We start from the raw sequence: 18,543 nt of genomic DNA on the forward strand, positions 1-18,543 counted from the left end.
TTTTCCTTGCTGTAGTATACACATTATTAATCCAGGTGGGTCTCGCTTTTTATGTAAAAAGCATCTTCAGCGGATAGTCTGAAATACTGAAATATATGAAGCACAAAAAGGAAGAGTAAAGTTAAATTCCGGTGACGACAAGATCATCAGAGACGGAAATGAGCACAGGTTGCCAAACGCGCTGGTACACAGTCCATTCGACGTTTTTCCGCTTTTTCATATTGACTCTGAATTTATGCAGTGTGCACTTTGTAGCTGCAAAAACTTTTATTAGTGGTATATCCATTAATTCATACGTTTGACATGAGAACTGTTATAATTTAGGTATCACATTTGTTTGTTTTGCTGGTGCCAGCTGTTTTATTTGCGTGAGCAAATATTGCCAATTTTTCGTTTCTCTCTTTCTATCTACACTGCGGTACACAAAATCCAGTTTTATTTCCTGTAGATTAAAATGCAACAACACAATAACAGTAAGAAATAAATACTCCGTCAGTCTTTTTATAGGACTATATATATACTTTTGTTCTAATGGACGTCTCTGACTATGGCGTGTAACGTACGAAAATGAAGTCACATGTCTACATTTTTAAGAATGCACTCGGGATTATAAAAATATGAACTTAAAAATATTAAATTAAAATAATAATAATGGTAATAAACATTCAACATAAGAATTTACGTCCTTTTACTAACATTAATAATGAGCAAGGAATGTGAAAGATGTCTTCCTTTCTCTTTTGTAATATTACCCCATAATTAAGCTAATGTATTTTAATCTTAGGATGAAAATAAACATCTCAGCTGTTCTAAACTATTAAATTTCACCAACGTGTGTTCATTACTGTGGATTTGATCATAACGAATGATTTCAATCACCTTTTGGTGGCACAACTATGTTATTGTAAAGTGTTCATGCTTCCAAACAACTACACACTCTGTAACCCTCACTTTCTTTTTTGTGTCATCAATCTGCAGACTGGTTTGATGAGGCCAGCCACGAATTCCCGGATGTATTCCAATCACTGTTTTCCCCTGCAGTTTTTACCCTCTACAGCCCTCTCTCAATACATGGAAGCTGTTCCCTGATTTCTTTACAGATGTCCTATTATCCTGTCCCTTTTTCTTGTCAATGTTTCCGATATATTCCGCTCACTCCTACTTTTTCGAGGGTCCTCCTCATTCATTACCTTATCAAGCCACCTAATTTTCAACATACTTCTATAGCACCACATCTCAAATGCTTCGATTCTCTTCTGTTCCGGTTTTCCCACAGTCATGTTTCACTACCACACAATGCTACGCTCCAGACGTATAGTCGTGCTCAAAAGTATCCGAACGACCTGAATTGCTTTTCGCCGGATTCGCATGCAACCCACGTAACGCAGCTGTCTAGCAGGTCCTCTACTCGCACCTTGGAACAGTCGTTTGACTATTGAAAATGGTTCCAACAAGTCACCACTAGAAAACACTGCTCTGTATTGCAATAACTCAAGATGTAAAGTAATACTACGATACTACAAATATCAAGGAACACCTTATTACAGATAAGACTGTCCTTAAGGATTGTAAGCTCACATTTATTACAATAAATGACATACCCGAAATGTTACCACTCTAATTATTACGTCAGATGGGTAATGCACGTAGTAAGTTCGTCGTATTCATGATTTCCTCTTCAAAGTAACATACCGTACTATTATTAAACACAAATTTAAGTTATTCAGGAGCAGCTAGTTGAGAATATGTATGAACTTCAAATGACACGACGAACCGTCTCGTTCTGCATATTGATTCAAACCCAGGTCATGCAGACTAAGCAAAGATTTCGTGACTGACGAAAACTAACAGTCACTCATGATTAGGCATACAGAGAGTGATATACCTTGATTTTAGACAGCATCAATTAGCAAATACCAACTGTAAATTACATAACGCAAACATTTTTAACGGTCGCGAATTCCTACCCAGCACCTATTCACCCTGTTAACGAACTATGAGATATGTTAAATATTATTTCTTAACAAGTAACTTACTTGGAATGCCCTGAGGCAAACGTTTGTGTTGGACAGGGATTCGAACCCAGAACCTAATAAGATAGATATCGAAGCACAATCAGCTGTGACATATCGCATTTTCTCGGCAGTAGCTAGATGTTTTAACTGAAATGACGAGACGAACATTAATTTTTTTCCTTCCCAGGACGCCAACCCAGCACCTATCGCTGTTATATTCTAGAAAAAACGAACGTTAAATATGAGTTTGTTGCACCAGCAGCGACTTGTGAGCATGTTTCAACTAGAAATATGACGAAGAGTCCAGTGCTGACTGGAAATAGAGCTCCACACATATCATTGTTGACTACACACAAAGAGACGCCAGGTAACAAATTTTTCTCCATCAGCAGCTCGGAATAACATCTTGAACTTACAGTGATCTCGCAAATAGTTCTGTGTCTCATTGGGAGTTAAAAACGTCAAATATCGTTACTGTGGACAACGAATGAAAATACATCAAACATCGAAATTATTATCCACCAGCAGATAGGTGTTCTCATGGTAGATCTTTATAATACATAATGAAATCTTTAGTGCCGGGCCAGGATTCGAACCCATTCACGCGCAGTATGTGGAGATATTGAGGAATCTGCAGTTTTGAACAAACAACAAATTGTAGCCGAGCTGTATTGTCACGAAGGGAACAAATTCCGCGCTAAGGGCGGTCTGAGTTGCATTCCCAGTTCAGAACCAATTTTATCGACATACAGAAGCTCAGATAAAAGATGGAATAAGTGTCCTGTGATCCTACATAGCGTTTGTTTCGTCACTAGAAATAAATAACTAGTACAAGAAAGGTTACTGGCGATAGAGTTTCTATATGTCGCCACTCCAGACTTTATTGTGGCTCAACCTAACGCCTACTTGGTAGAGAAGGAATATCATTTTTAAAGTGAATTTCAGACCACAATGCCATTATATGTTCTTCACTTGGTGTAGCCAGAAAAGAATGGAATCTGTCTCTCCCTATCTAAAATCACTGACCGAAGTTGGAATCGAACCCAGACCATAGATATATGAACCTATCATCAGCCCAACAGACCACAAAATCCTCTCCTCACTTGCTCATTTTTCTATCATAACGCCGTTGTGCCACACTGGCTGAGAATTCTGACACACAGGCTGCCTGTATCAATTTGCAGCATGTTCAGTAAATTCATTTACTTGGTTGACCGAATCAGCATGAACTAGATGCCTCGGCTACCCAGTATATACATTCAACTTTATTTTGTAATGACCGAAATAAAATCACGTAACTGACACCTACACAGAACTGCCAACAGTGTAGGATGCAGAAATTTAAATAGGAAGGAATTGGTGAAATACTACTCACTTAGATTTTGATTGGGTCTGTGTTTAATTGGTATGCTGTGTCATACTCAAGAGGTATGCAAATGTGGCATTTCATAAATAAAGTTCTGTATTCATAGAAACCCAAAACGTGCTTGTCAGCAGCGGAAAGAGGCGTTACCTGTTGTGCAGCATTGTAAGTTTTTCACCATTGCCCTATGAGCCGAAAGTATTTTCTTGCGATTTCCTTATCGATGTTTGATCTGACTGTTTGTAGCTCTTTCACAGAAAGGATAAAAACGCTACACTCAGTGAGACTGGAACTGCGAACCATAACAGACGCTTTTTCACAGGTCAGGACGTTATCACAGCGATGGCGGAGAAGTATGTGGCTTAGCTTCCTCTTACGAGACGAATAGTGGCTAGAACTCGTAAACCGCTATTTGAAGGACGAGATTAGTTGCGATTTCCAAGTGCAACGACTTTCCTGGGCTGAAAACCGGAAATTTACAACCTTTTGGTACACCTCAAGCAATAATAACTCAGAATATTCAATGGAAATGACAGGTAAAATCAAGTGAACTTTGAGGCTTAATTCCGTGCACACCAGGAAGTAACTCGTCGATCACAGAGTTGCCAAACATACTTGCCTTGTTGCCAAATCTCAGTTACAATACCAGCAGGAAGAAGACAAACCGATGTTATCTTATAGCGGGGTTGGTTAATATGGAGCGTTTTCTCCTACCTGTTTTGTCAAACATTCAGGTGTATAATCTTCCATCACAATTACAGTTTCCTAAAAATATATACGAATAAAACACTTACCTTGTTACTATGTGACAAAAGATTATTTCAGTACAATAAAAAGCATTTGGAAATCACTTACGCCCACCAGTCACAAAAGTATGATAACGAACACTTTGCACCTCGAAATCTTGCACCTATGTGCAGTCTTGTGACGTTTAAATAAATCGTCTTAACGGCACTAAATCGTGGTTTGTGAATCGTTTACCGGCCGTACTCTGCTGCATTTCGCTGGCTGGACGGCAAAAAGCTTACTGACAAATTTCACAGAAGAAAAAGAGGGACGAAATGTCTCCCACTGGAAGGTCATGTTGTTTTATTTAAATGATTGCAAAACCAGGTAAAACGAAGTCAGGTTGTCAGTATAAGCACATTACTGTTGTCAGTATGATGTTGCACTGCCCAGAGCCTGTAGTGATAAAGGACCCATTTAGGTCAGGCATATTGTATACAGAAGTGGAAGAGAGAGCACCACTAAATTCTAATCCGTATGCATTGCATACACACAGAAATTACTGTTACAGTGTACTTACGGAGCCCAATGAGTGAATTGCGTATTTTCCGGTGAGAAAGAGCACTGGCAAACATTCTTCGCTACATTAAATTACTTAATCTGGTGTCACTCTGAGCTAGAATTAATGATCAGCGACTAAGTGTAAGGTCAATGAGTTGGATTCGAGTTTTGTAACTGTGAAATACTTTCCCACATTATAGAAGCGAATATTAAATTTGAACTAATATTGCGAAAATTTTGAACTTCGATAGCTTAGAATGAAAACAATTGATTTTCTAAAACATTGTCTGTCATACACAACTTGAAACAGGTCATGTCGACCAAATCATATGGAAGAACTGACAGCGACGTATATCGGAAGGCAGCAAGATCTGTTGCCTTTTGGTTTGGCAGTACTCGATAGCCAGTTCTAGGCGCAAGTAAATGATGAAAGGTAGCGCGTTTTTGCTATCAAGTAACGTCTTCATCAATTACTTTAGTTTTAATGTAATCTACGAGTAATTGCTGATGTTTGATATTAACATGAAAAGGATTCCGTAGACAGGGAAAGAACCGTGTTGGGTTCGCATCTGTCACAGAACTTCACATCATGGACGTTTGTAAATGAGTTTCTTAGTTTTGAGTACACTTACGAAAGAAATATAAAAACAACTATGAGAATTACTGATTTATGATGCTTAGTTTGCAGTCAGTTCTGAGTATTATTAGTAACTACGCTCCAGTCCCCAAACCTAGTTACAGAAATGCGAATCAGACGCATTACGTATTCCAGGCCGTAGCAGCTGCGACTTGGAGACACCAGCTATGGTCACATCCCAGCCCGCTATAAGATCACATTCCACAGCGCTGTGGGATAATGCATATGGCCACGTCAATACTTATGAGAGACAAACAGTTATACCTTTTCTTTTGCACTGCACGACGTTTTCAACAAACAGATAGCGCTCAGTAGCTCAAGCGGAAAGGAACACTTCCTATTTAAATTTCTGCATCCTACACTGTTGGCAGTTCTGTGTAGGTGTCAGTTACGTGATTTTATTTCGGTCATTACAAAATAAAGTTGAATGTATATACTGGGTAGCCGAGGCATCTAGTTCATGCTGATTCGGTCAACCAAGTAAATGAATTTACTGAACATGCTGCAAATTGATACAGGCAGCCTGTGTGTCAGAATTCTCAGCCAGTGTGGCACAACGGCGTTATGATAGAAAAATGAGCAAGTGAGGAGAGGATTTTGTGGTCTGTTGGGCTGATGATAGGTTCATATATCTATGGTCTGGGTTCGATTCCAACTTCGGTCAGTGATTTTAGATAGGGAGAGACAGATTCCATTCTTTTCTGGCTACACCAAGTGAAGAACATATAATGGCATTGTGGTCTGAAATTCACTTTAAAAATGATATTCCTTCTCTACCAAGTAGGCGTTAGGTTGAGCCACAATAAAGTCTGGAGTGGCGACATATAGAAACTCTATCGCCAGTAACCTTTCTTGTACTAGTTATTTATTTCTAGTGACGAAACAAACGCTATGTAGGATCACAGGACACTTATTCCATCTTTTATCTGAGCTTCTGTATGTCGATAAAATTGGTTCTGAACTGGGAATGCAACTCAGACCGCCCTTAGCGCGGAATTTGTTCCCTTCGTGACAATACTGCTCGGCTACAATTTGTTGTTTGTTCAAAACTGCAGATTCCACAATATCTCCACATACTGCGCGTGAATGGGTTCGAATCCTGGCCCGGCACTAAAGATTTCATTATGTATTATCAAGATCTACCATGAGAACACCTATCTGCTGGTGGATAATAATTTCAATGTTTAATGTATTTTCATTCGTTGTCCACAGTAACGATATTTGACGTTTTTAACTCCCAATGAGACACAGAACTATTTGCGAGATCACTGTAAGTTCAAGATGTTATTCCGAGCTGCTGATGGAGAAAAATTTGTTACCTGGCGTCTCTTTGTGTGTAGTCAACAACGATATGTGTGGAGCTCTATTTCCAGTCAGCACTGGACTCTTCGTCATATTTCTAGTTGAAACATGCTCACAAGTCGCTGCTGGTGCAACAAACTCATATTTAACGTTCGTTTTTTCTGGAATATAACAGCGATAGGTGCTGGGTTGGCGTCCTGAGAAGGAAAAAAATTAATGTTCGTCTCGTCATTTCAGTTAAAACATCTAGCTACTGCCGAGAAAATGCGATATGTCACAGTTGATTGTGCTTCGATATCTATCTTATTAGGTTCTGGGTTCGAATCCCTGTCCAACACAAACGTTTGCCTCAGGGCATTCCAAGTAAGTTACTTGTTAAGAAACAATATTTAACATATCTCATAGTTCGTTAACAGGGTGAATAGGTGCTGGGTAGGAATTCACGTCCGTTAAAAATGTTTGCGTTATGTAATTTACAGTTGGTATTTGCTAATTGATACTGTCTAAAATCAAGATATATCACTCTCTGTATGCCTAATCAGGAATGACTGTTAGTTACCGTTAGTCACGAAATCTTTGCTTAGTCTGCATGTCCTGGGTTTGAAACCATATGAAGAACGTGACGGTTCGTCGTGTCATTTGAAGTTCATACATATTCTCAAGTAGCTGCTCGTGAATAACTTAAATTTTTAATGTCATTTTGTGTTTAATAATAAGTATGGTATGTTACTTTGAAGAGGAAATCATGAATACGACGGACTTACTACGTGCATTACCTATCTGACGTAATAATTGGAATGGTAACATTTCAGGTATGTCATTTATTGTAATAAATGTGAGCTTACCATCCTTAATGACAGTCTTATCTGTAATACGGTGTTCCCTGATATTTGTAGCATCGTAGTATTACTTTATATCTTAAGTTATTGCGATACAGAGCAGTGTTTTCTAGTGGTGACTTGTTGGAACCATTTTCAATAGCCAAACGACTGTACCAAGGAGCGATTAGAGGACCTGCTAGACTGCTGCGTTATGTGGGTTGCATGCGAATCCGGCGAAATGTAATTCAGGTCGTTCGGATACTTTTGAGTATGACTGTACATTCTCAGAAATTTCTTTCTCAAATTAAGGCCTATATTTGATATGACTTCTGTTGGCCAAGGAATGCCCTGTTTGCCAGTGCTAGTCTGCTTTTTATGTCCTCCTTGCTCCGTCTTTCATGGGTTATTTTGCTCCCTAGGTAGAAGAATTCCTTAATATCGTCTACTTCGTGATCTCCAATTCTTATATTAAGTTTCTCGCAGTTCTCATTTCTACTACTTCCCATTACTTTCTTTCTTCGATTTACTCTCAATGCATATCCTATACTCATTACACTGCTCATTCCATTCAACAGATCCTGTAATTATTTTTCATATTCACTGAGGATAGCAGTGACATAAGTGAATCTTAACATTGATCACTTTCACTTTGAATTTTTATTTCTTTCTTGAATCCGCCGTTTACTTCAGTCGCTTCTTCTTCGATGGATAGATTGAACAGTAAGGGCGAAAAACTACGTCCATGTCTCACCCCGTTTTTAATCCGAGCACTTCGTTCTTGGTCTTCACATTTTATTCATCACGCTTTTTTCTTGTAGCTGTTGTTTATTACTTGTCTTTTCGTATAGCTTACCCCTATTTTCCTCAGAGTTTCGAACAGCTTGCACTGTCTTACAGAGTCGAACGCATTATCTCGGGCGACAAGTGCTATTAACGTGTTCTGCTTTTTCATCAGTCTTGCTTCTCTAATAAACCACGACGTCTGAACTTCTCTCTGGTGCATTTAGGTTTCCTACCTTCCATAAAGCCAAACAGATCATTACATAACGGAATCCCAGTTTTCTTTTCCATTCTTCTGTGTATTATTCCTGTCAGCAGCTTGAATGCACGAGCTGTTAAACTGATTGTGTCGTATTTCTCGCTCTTATTAGCTCTTGCTCTCTTTGTAATTGTGTGGATGATGTTTTTCCGAAAGTCTGATGGTATATCGCCATTCTCACACATTCTAACTTGAACGCTCGTTTTGTTCCCACTTCCCTCAATCATTAGAGATATTTCGATGAAATGTATCTATCCCTTCTGCCTTATGAAATATTATGTCATCCAAATCTCTTTTCAATTCTGATTCTGATAGTAGGTTCCCTATCCATTCCCTGTCGATCCTTGTTTTTTTTTTTTCCTATCACGTAATCAGTCGTTTCCCTCATAGAGGCCCTCAATGTACTATTAAGGTTATTTTGACTTTTGTATATGGTGAGTCAGTTCTCCTGACAATCATTCCTTTTTCGACTTCACATTTTTTATGCAGTTATTTCGCCTTATCTTCCCTGCACTTCTTATTTATTACGTTCCTAAGTGACGTGCATTTCTGTATTCCTGAATTTCCGTTAACATTTTCGTACTTCCTCCTTTCGCCCATCAACTGAAGTATTTCTTGGGTTGCCCAATCTATCTTCGCAGTTACCTTCCTTGTACCTACATTTTTCTTTCAACTTCGGTGACTGCCCTCTTTAGAACTGTCCATTCAACTTCCTAATGAGCTATTCGCATCGCACTATCTATAGCCTCAGAGAATTTCAAGCGTGTCTCCTCATTACTTAGTACTTACAAGGGAACCTCCCCATCGCAACCCCCTCAGATTTAGTTATAAGTTGGCACAGTGGATAGGCCTTGAAAAACTGAACACAGATCAATGGAGAAAACAGGAAGAAGTTGTGTGGAACTATGAAAAAAATTAGTAAAATATACAAACTGAGTAGTCCATGCGAAGATAGGCAACAACAAGGACAATCGGAGTTTAGGAGCGCCGTGGTCCTGTGGTTAGCGAGAACAGCTACGGAACGAGAGGTCCTTGATTCAAGTCTTCCCTCGAGTGAAAAGTTTAATTTTTTATTTTCAGTTTATGTGACAAACTCTTATGTTTTCATCACTTTTTTGCGAGTGACTATCACATCCACAAGAAAACCTAAATCGGGCAAGGTAGAAGAATCTTTTTACCCATGTACAAGTTAGGTGGGTCGACAACATATTCCTGTCATGTGACGCACATGCCGTCACCAGAGTCGTATAGAATATATCAGACGTGTTTTCCTGTGGAGAAATCGGTTGACCTATGACCTTGCGATCAAATGTTTTCGGTTCCCATTGGAGAGGCACGTCCTTTCGTCTACTAATCGCACGGTTTTGCGGTGCGGTCGCAAAACACAGACAGTAAACTTATTGCAGTGAACAGAGACGTCAACGAACGAACGGACAGATCATATCTTTGCGAAATTAAAGAAAGTAAATTTTTCAGTCGAGGGAAGACTTGAACCGAGGACCTCTCGTTCCCCAGCTAAGCACGCTAACCACGGGACCACTGCGCTCCTGGGCTCACATTCCCTTGATGTTGCCTACCTTGCACATGGACTACTCAGTTTGTATATTTTACTAATTTTTTTCATAGTTCCACACAACTTCTTCCTGTTTTCTAGATTGATCTGTGTTCACTTTTTCAAGGCCTATCCACTGTGCCAACTTATAACTAAATCTGAGGGGGATGCGATGGGGAGGTTCCCTTGTTAGTACTGTCGTACCCCACCTCACTGCGCACTGGTTCTTCCTGATTCGTCTCTTAAACTTCTAATTGCGACCCGAGTCTGTATCTGTCCCTGGGTATGCCATACAATGTAATATCTGATTTAGGTATGTCGGCTTGACCATGATGTAGTCCAACTGGAATCTTCCCGTACCTCTCGGTCTTTTGCAGAATGCATCCTACTATTGTGATTCGTGAACAGAGTATTCGTTATTAGTAACTGAAATTTATTGCATAACTTTTCTCAATCCTACTATCAAGCAAATATTACCCGTACCCCTTTCTCCTACTACCTCCACTACAACCGAGTTCCAATCCGTCTTTCCTTCTGTACTGAATTACGCGTTCCGTATCCTCATAGTTTCTTTATCTATTCATCCTCTGCTTACGGCATCGGCATTGTCTGTTGTTGTCGGCAACCCTCGAAGGGGTCACAATATATCTGCAAAATCTAGCGTGCTACGTTGCTTAAGGACGTCTTTTCGCCTGATTTTGCTATATTATACTTTTGCTTCTTACCTTCAAGAATTACCATTTCAAATAAGTAATAACCCTTAACCCTTTACAAAGTCTCAGTTAAAGAACTGAACCGTATTCTCTCGTATTATGGATCATCTGCTGGCGTAAAGCTAAACTTTTCATAACAAAATAAACTTTCTGTAAGTGCCAGCCGATGTGGCCGAGCGGATCTAGGCACTTAAATCTGGAACCGCGCGACCGCTACGGTCGCAGGTTCGAATCCTGCCTTGGGCATTGATGTGTGTGATGTCCTTAGGTTAGTTAGGTTTAAGTAGTTGTAAGTCTAAGGCTGTTGATCTCAGATGTTGAGTCCCATAGAGTTTAGAGTCTTTTTTTCTGTAAGTCCCGAATTCAAATTGCTCTGAGCACTATGGGACCTAACTTCTGTGGTCATCAGTCCCCTATAATGTAGAACTACTTAAACCTAACTAACCTAAGGACATCACACACATCCATACCCGAGGCAGGATTCGAACCTGCGACCGTAGCGGTCACGCGGTTCCAAACTGGAGCACCTAGAACCGCACGGCCACACAGGCCAGCAGTCCAGAATTCGAACCTGAATCTCTCCCTATTACAATTTAAATATTTTTCTTATTTTAAATTGGTTTTCCTGAAGGTTTCATTGATTTTCATCCTCGTTGTCGTTCTAGGCAGTCAACGTTTAGTGATGCTGGTAAAAAAGGGATTAAATTCTAAGTGTGAGAAAATTTATAGAAGATATTCCGACCGTATAGTAAGCATTTCCAGTATCTAAAAATGAGATGATCAGTGAAGTATTAACTGCCCATGTCATACTCACAATATCTTTGTGGTGCTAGAATATCTAAAACTGAGCGGACCAATATCGCATTCCCTGAATATACGGTTAAACTAGTTTCAGTCGACTATTTATGATGTGTATCAGAAGCTTGAAATATGAATTAAATAAGTTGGTTTGTCGAATATCGAGTTGTTAAAAGTTTGATGTTTGCGCCAGTTAACACAAAAACTTTCTAAAGCTAATATAGCATAGAATTTTCTTTATTTACAAACAACTGGTTTCGATGGACCCTGCTGTCATCTTCAGGTCCACAAATTTTTTGTCATAAAACCTGTGTGAAATATTGAACAGATTTTCTAACAAAAGGTTTTGAGGACAAGAAGATGACAGCAAAGTCTGTCGAAACGGGGTATTTGTAAATGCAGAAATTTTTATGCGATCTTGGCTTTAGAAAATTTTTACCAGGCAAAACAGATCGATCCGTCTGATTTATCAACACGAGAAAATTCAATTACCACAGTATCCCTTCTATAAAGTACCTTGGGAATATGGCACTCACAAAAAGGTCGTTGTACTGCCCTAAGATTTGTGGTCCATTCTGTGGGAGCTATTGTGAGAGACCGCTTGAAGAGAGCTTTAAAATACTCAATCATGGCAGAAACACTTTATTAATTGAGTTGGTGTTAGTGGTTCTTAGTACACAGGAGCAGTTGTCCATGTGACCTTACTGCACTAGATGATAATTATACATGTATAGCAGCGTTTAATATGCGACGATATTGTGCTTCCTTATCTGCTTCTGCTGAGTATATCGAGCGGCTCAGTTTTGTATGGCCTCATTTCGATGGATACGCGTGCGGCGGTGTTCTTGTATAACATGTTGTACAGACGAGATCGAAACAGTTGGTCTATGAAATCTCTGGTGCCAAGTAAATATTCAGTTCCAGATCTTCATATAATGTTTGTGATCTTTACCTTTGGATCTTTGTACTCTTGTCGTAGTCTGCCATTAAGTTAAAATTAGACGACTATTCAGAAAACAAGGTGTAATAGATCGCAAAATGAAAATAGCAGTGAAAATCCGATGAAGCTTTCTGCAGATTGTTGAGCAGGGTCTCTAGTACGCCTGTCGATTGCGTTACGCTAATCTTTTCAGTTCTGAGCACACAGTGAGCATGTAAAGATGCATAGAACGATAGTGTCTTCCACCAAGTATGTGTACCATCTGTGAGGTTTCGCCTGATTTCATGCATCCACACATAACGTACCAGTAATGCATTTCCTTCTTCATGACAACTCTCGGCCGCACACTGTAGGTGCAATGAGGTCGCCCCTGAAGCGTTTTCGATGGGAAGTGTTTTATGACAAACCATATAGCCAACAATTGGCTCCCTCTGATGTTCATCTCTGCTCACACGGTTCGCCGGCTATGAAGACAATGTTTTGACACGGATAACGAACTGCAGACCAGTGCAGAGAAGTGGTGGAAGGCACTGGCAGCTGCCTTCCACGACGAGGGTATTGGAAGTTGGTACAACGCTACGACAGATGTCGAAGTCGGAGCGGTGATTATATTGTGAAGTAGCTGAATGTGTAACACCATAGCTCTAATGCTCTACTGATTTATTTTGCCTTTTGTTTTATTTAAAGTTATATCGTTGAGCTTCTGTAAATGTTGTTTGATTGAATCAATAACACAAAATCGTATACTCCTTTCTTTGTAAAAACTTTGATGTCTTGGTTTGATTCTATGCAATGTAGTGTATCTGTCATTGAAATTTTTTGTCCCATTTGGAGGGAACAAAACTTAGTGAATATAATTGTAATTTCTGTGTAAATAATTTTGTGTAGAACTACCAATACATGCAAATGTTCTGTTTTATTCAAAATGTTTGTTTGCTGTTATGTAAACTGCTGACCTTCACTTAGGGTTCTTAGTTATTTTGTATGTAAAAGGTGTTGCGGTTCCCCTTGGGAACGGAACTGTGTAGTCCCCGCAAATTGTGGTTGGCCTAGGTAGAAAAGATGGAACCAAGAGTAAGTCGGGAATGAGCTACCAAACTATCAACTGCTCATGTAAAAGTTGTGTATTGTACTGGTTCCGAGAGAGGCTTTTACTGGCGCTTTCCAATGCCCCGGATGGATGGGCAAAGAGCTGGAACTATTCTGGAATTGGTATCTATCACCGCCACCAAGAAATGACAGTGAGCAGCAATTCTACCTGCGAATCCACCTACCAACATCCATTCGCCACCACATTGCGCAATCACTAGAATTGTAAATATGTAAAGTGAAGGATCAGCTCATTGGATGTTTTGGTGTGCGCAAATATAAGGTAACTTATACTCGAACTCTTATACCTACCATGATTTTTTATCCCTCTGTCACATTTCCCATTGTGGTAAAGTGATTACCACAATGCCCGCATTGAAAGAACATTAAAGCCTAGTGTTTTATCTAATTAATGCTTCTTGAACATAGTAAAAGGAAAGTTAAAGTTAATGTGGAAAGAGAGTGAGCTAAAGTACATGGTGCTTGCTGAAAATAATTTTTCTATTGAAACTGCTTATTAATATGTTGTTTCCAATTTCAAAATTAAAAGTTCTTAAACCTCAGGATTGTAAAGTTTTGATTAGTAAATAATCACATTGCTGCTTGTTGCAAATCGCAAAAGGTGAGTCAGAATCTTACAGACATGTCAAGTTGTGTTCTACTGCAGTAAGAGTTGAGAACTAATACCTTGCTTCTTTAGTGTATTGAAAGTGTGTTTAGTACGCTCTGCTACAGTGGTCAAGATTAAGGGCTCCCCTCCACTGAAAGTAGTTCAAATGCACAAAGTTAATTATAACATGTTTCAATTACTCTTCCTATTCAAGTGAACTGTACACTATTGGATTCCCCTTGTGTAATAAAAGTGCATATTAATGGTGTAACAGGATCAACAGTTAGTCTATTGTGCCAGAATGAGATTTTCACTCTGCAGCGGAGTGTGCGCTGATATGAAACTTCCTGGCAGATTAAAACTGTGTGCCCGACCAAGACTCGAACTCGGGACCTTTGCCTTTCGCGGGCAAGTGCTCTACCAACTGAGCTACCGAAGCACGACTCACGGCCGGTACCCACAGCTTTACTTCTGCCAGTTTCTCGTCTCCTACCTTCCAAACTTTATGGAAGTTCTCCTGCAAACCGTGCAGAACTAGCACTCCTGAAAGAAAGGATATAGCGGAGACATGGCTTAGCCACAGCCTGGGGGATGTTTCCAGAATGAGATGTTCACTCTGCAGCGGAGTGTGCGCTGATATGAAACTTCCTGGCAGATTAAAACTGTGTACCCGACCGAGACTCGAACTCGGGACCTTTGCCTTTCGCGGGCAAGTGCTCTACCAACTGAGCTACCGAAGCACGACTCACGCCCGGTACCCACAGCTTTACTTCTGCCAGTATCTCGTCTCCTACCTTCCAAACATTACAGAAGTTCTCCTGCGAACCTTGTGCTCTTGCTAGATAACGATTAACAGAAAGACCACTATCTATGAAAACAATAATTTCTTTATTCAAAATTCAGTGAGAAATTTTTTGTAGTGAACTTTCCTTCTAAATAGAAAAGTATTTAGCTGAGAGAGAGACTTAACTTATGACCAGTTCATAATTTTGCAGTGAACTACATTTACAATTTTTTTTTATTTTGTCAGATAGGAAAATTTTTGAAAAGTAATATTGAACCTATGCCTATTTCATGATTCTACAGTCAATATTGATAGTAATATTATTGAGACCATTCAGTTTGAACAAGCCTTGAAGGCAAAAGTATATGTCGTTTTCTGTTACCATTATGCAAATAGCCATGTTATCTTATAACTGTTAGCACATTCTTTAACGTGAACACATGCAGGTGCCAGAGTTCATTGCACTCGCGTGTGGCAAAATATAGGTTGTGTTTGTCCGTTAAAGTTACTCATACTTATTTTCTTAAACAAGAATTGCAATCATTCTCTTGCCTAATTCGGCTGGCGACCGTTTTCCTTACTCTTTGAACAGTGTAGATAGGTAAAATATTGTTTGTTACTGTTTAAATATTTATGTAACTCTGACTTTCACTTCCGAAAAGCCACCTCCGTTAGGAGCAACACGGTCAATATAACAAAATTCCTCTCAGAGGGTAACACTGCTCTGTTGCATTATACCATAATTACTTTAACAAGATAGTTTTTATTTCACGACCTGCCTCCAACTTTAATGTTATGGTATAGCAGCAGCGGACAATAGTGTTATAAATGGTGCAGCCAATTGTTGCAAATAAAACGTTTTTGATTTTCAGTGTGGTTCCCATTTCGCGACCGATCGGACCTTACTTTCCGAATAGCCCTTGTACTTCATGTACCTTTCCCAGTATGCCTAAATTATTGCATAATATTTTAAACACATCGAACGTTTCTTTCTTCACAAAGTTGGTACTCAGGATTAGCCGAATGAGCTTGTTGTCGCAACCTACTGAACTGCTGTCCTTCAGTAACCGAAAGATAATGTGTCACAAAACAGAGCATCTGTGTATTACACATGCATGATATGCCATGTGATTAGGAAAATTCATCGGCGAGTATTTGCAAGTATTTGCAAGGAGTGTCATATCCAGATAAACATGGGTTCTGCCTAGTTTACTAACAGAAATCGCTGTTCTATAGCGATGTGGTAGCTGTCTTGTGTCTGCGAGATTCAGTTCTCGGATAAGTGTGTAGATCTCGTAACAATAACTGTAGTTAGGTGGCGATCCTCTCTTGAAATGGCGTAATCGGATACACTGTTCCCTGCCCCAAATATAACTGGGATATAAGTATTAGTGAACGAATCTGACATGTTAACATAGATTAAGTCACAATGCTCCACTTAGTGTTAGGAACCTGAAGGGGTGTTGATATCTATCGGTATTTCTCTTACGGACTGAGAATTGTGTGCTGAACAACAGTACATCAGTTTCTCCGCCATTTGAAGACTAATAATTATATCTATTACAAGTCGTATGTTTTTAGGTTGGGTAGTACTTCCATGTACATGTGGCAAGTGGCAAGAGCAAGCTATTAACGCTTATTTTCGCCTGGGCAGAAGATCGGGTATTTCAGTGTGGATGTGTGTTTGTGTTAGTCTATACTGACAGGCATAGGCCACTTAGTAGTGCAGCTACGACCATGCAGAAAACATTAGGGCATAAAACTTATGACACGTTTGTAGAAAGACTGCTAGATAAAGAGAAAAAACAACCGCCACAATGATGTGTTTAAATGTTAAGGTACCACACATAAAACTATCTGCACTTATACCCACTACATCTTGTATGGACTGACTGCAACACTCTACATGCTGGAAGAATGACCTGCATGGTTTATCGAGAGGTTTGCTTATATAGCAAAATTGTACCAGCATCATTATGTGTATTTGTAATGGAAATTAAGCTAAAACATAAGCCAATTATGGAGTACAAACTTTTACACAGCCATTGTCACAAATGATGATGATGACGATGAGAATGATGAAATAATCAGGACAACACAAACACCCAGTCCCCGGGCCGAGAAAATCCCCAACCCGGTCGGGAATCGAACCCAGGCCTCCAAGATAAGAGAAAGTTGTACGTTTGTATATGGCTATTTGGTACTCTTCTTTCTTTATTGTTTGTTCATTGGTCGATCACAGGTTTTCTTTGTTGTCTGCATCAAGTTTGTTGCTTTTCTTGTTTAATTTATGATTTAGTTTACATCAGACAAAAAGAGGTCAGCCATGGAAAATATTCGTGTAGTCACAGATTTTTGTGTAGTGGTAGTAGGGGATGCCACGAACAACAACCAAAAATCCCGAATGGTGGGGGGTGGGGGGGGGGGAGGAGGTGTGGCTGGAGGTGCATTTCAAGATAACCTTTGTACGTTTTTCTCAAATAACTAAAAAACTGTGGGCTGTAGAGGAAAGTGTCTCCGTACGAACTTAGGCCTAATTCACACAGAAATGGCGTGGAACGGACGTCTGGCATGGACGTGGCGCTGTTTCGCGCCACTTCCACATTAACAAATGGAGCAATTCACACAGAGATGGGGTGGCAGGGAGGCGTCGCTTCGTGGTCCGCGCCACGTCCGTTTGGCGCCAAGAGTGGCGCTCAGAAGGAACATGTGTCGGAGACGTCCGAGTGGTGCGATGTTGTTTTCATTAGTTTGAAGTCAGCAGCTCAGCCTGTAAAAATTGTTTTATGTCGATGAAGCGAATCTACATCCGTCTGTGTAGACAGTTTCTCAACAAAACCCTTACTTTTCGAGTAAAAAAGTAAAAATCACTGTTCTGGGATTTGTACGCGTTCCCTGCTGGGCACATTTTTTCATTTGATTTTGAGGAAATTATTGGGCAAACAATCACTGATTGTTTCCTATCTTATAGTCTGACACCACAGCTTGATAGTGAACTTGTTTTATTTTCGCTATTTCCCATATTTATTGTAATACTTTCCAGATATTTAAATCACTGGACGTGTGTAGAAAAGTTTACATTGAAAAATGTAGTCACTGTTCGTTTTACATTTAGTGTGTTTCAGGACATAGGTTGCTGCGTAAGAAGTATATCTAACGTATCAAAACTGTTTTTAACGGTAGAAGGTGAGTGATACCTCTTTCCAGTCCCAACAAATAAATGACATATTCTGGCGTTTGCCTGCGATGACCTACGACACGTAACACTTGATATAGTGACTAAGCACTAAGCGGATTTGTGGCTCATGTTCCTTTCTCGGCCGGCCGCGGTGACCGAGGGGTTATAGGCGCTCAGTCCGGAACCGCGCGACTGCTACGGTCGCAGATTCGAATCCTGCGTCGGGCATGGATGTGTGTGATGTCCTTAGGTTAGTTAGGTTTAAGTAGTTCTAAGTTCTAGGGCATTGGCGGCCGAAGACTTCCGGCATAAGAAGTCAGCCTCATTCTGCCAACGGCCTTGTCAAAGAGGGCGGAGGAGCGGATAGAGGTTCAGGGCACTCTCTTGTCCTAGGGGTGGGAAATTGCCCCTAAAG

This window comes from Schistocerca serialis, chromosome 1 (assembly GCF_023864345.2).
Source record: "Schistocerca serialis cubense isolate TAMUIC-IGC-003099 chromosome 1, iqSchSeri2.2, whole genome shotgun sequence".
In the NCBI taxonomy this organism is placed as follows: Eukaryota; Metazoa; Arthropoda; class Insecta; order Orthoptera; family Acrididae; genus Schistocerca; species Schistocerca serialis.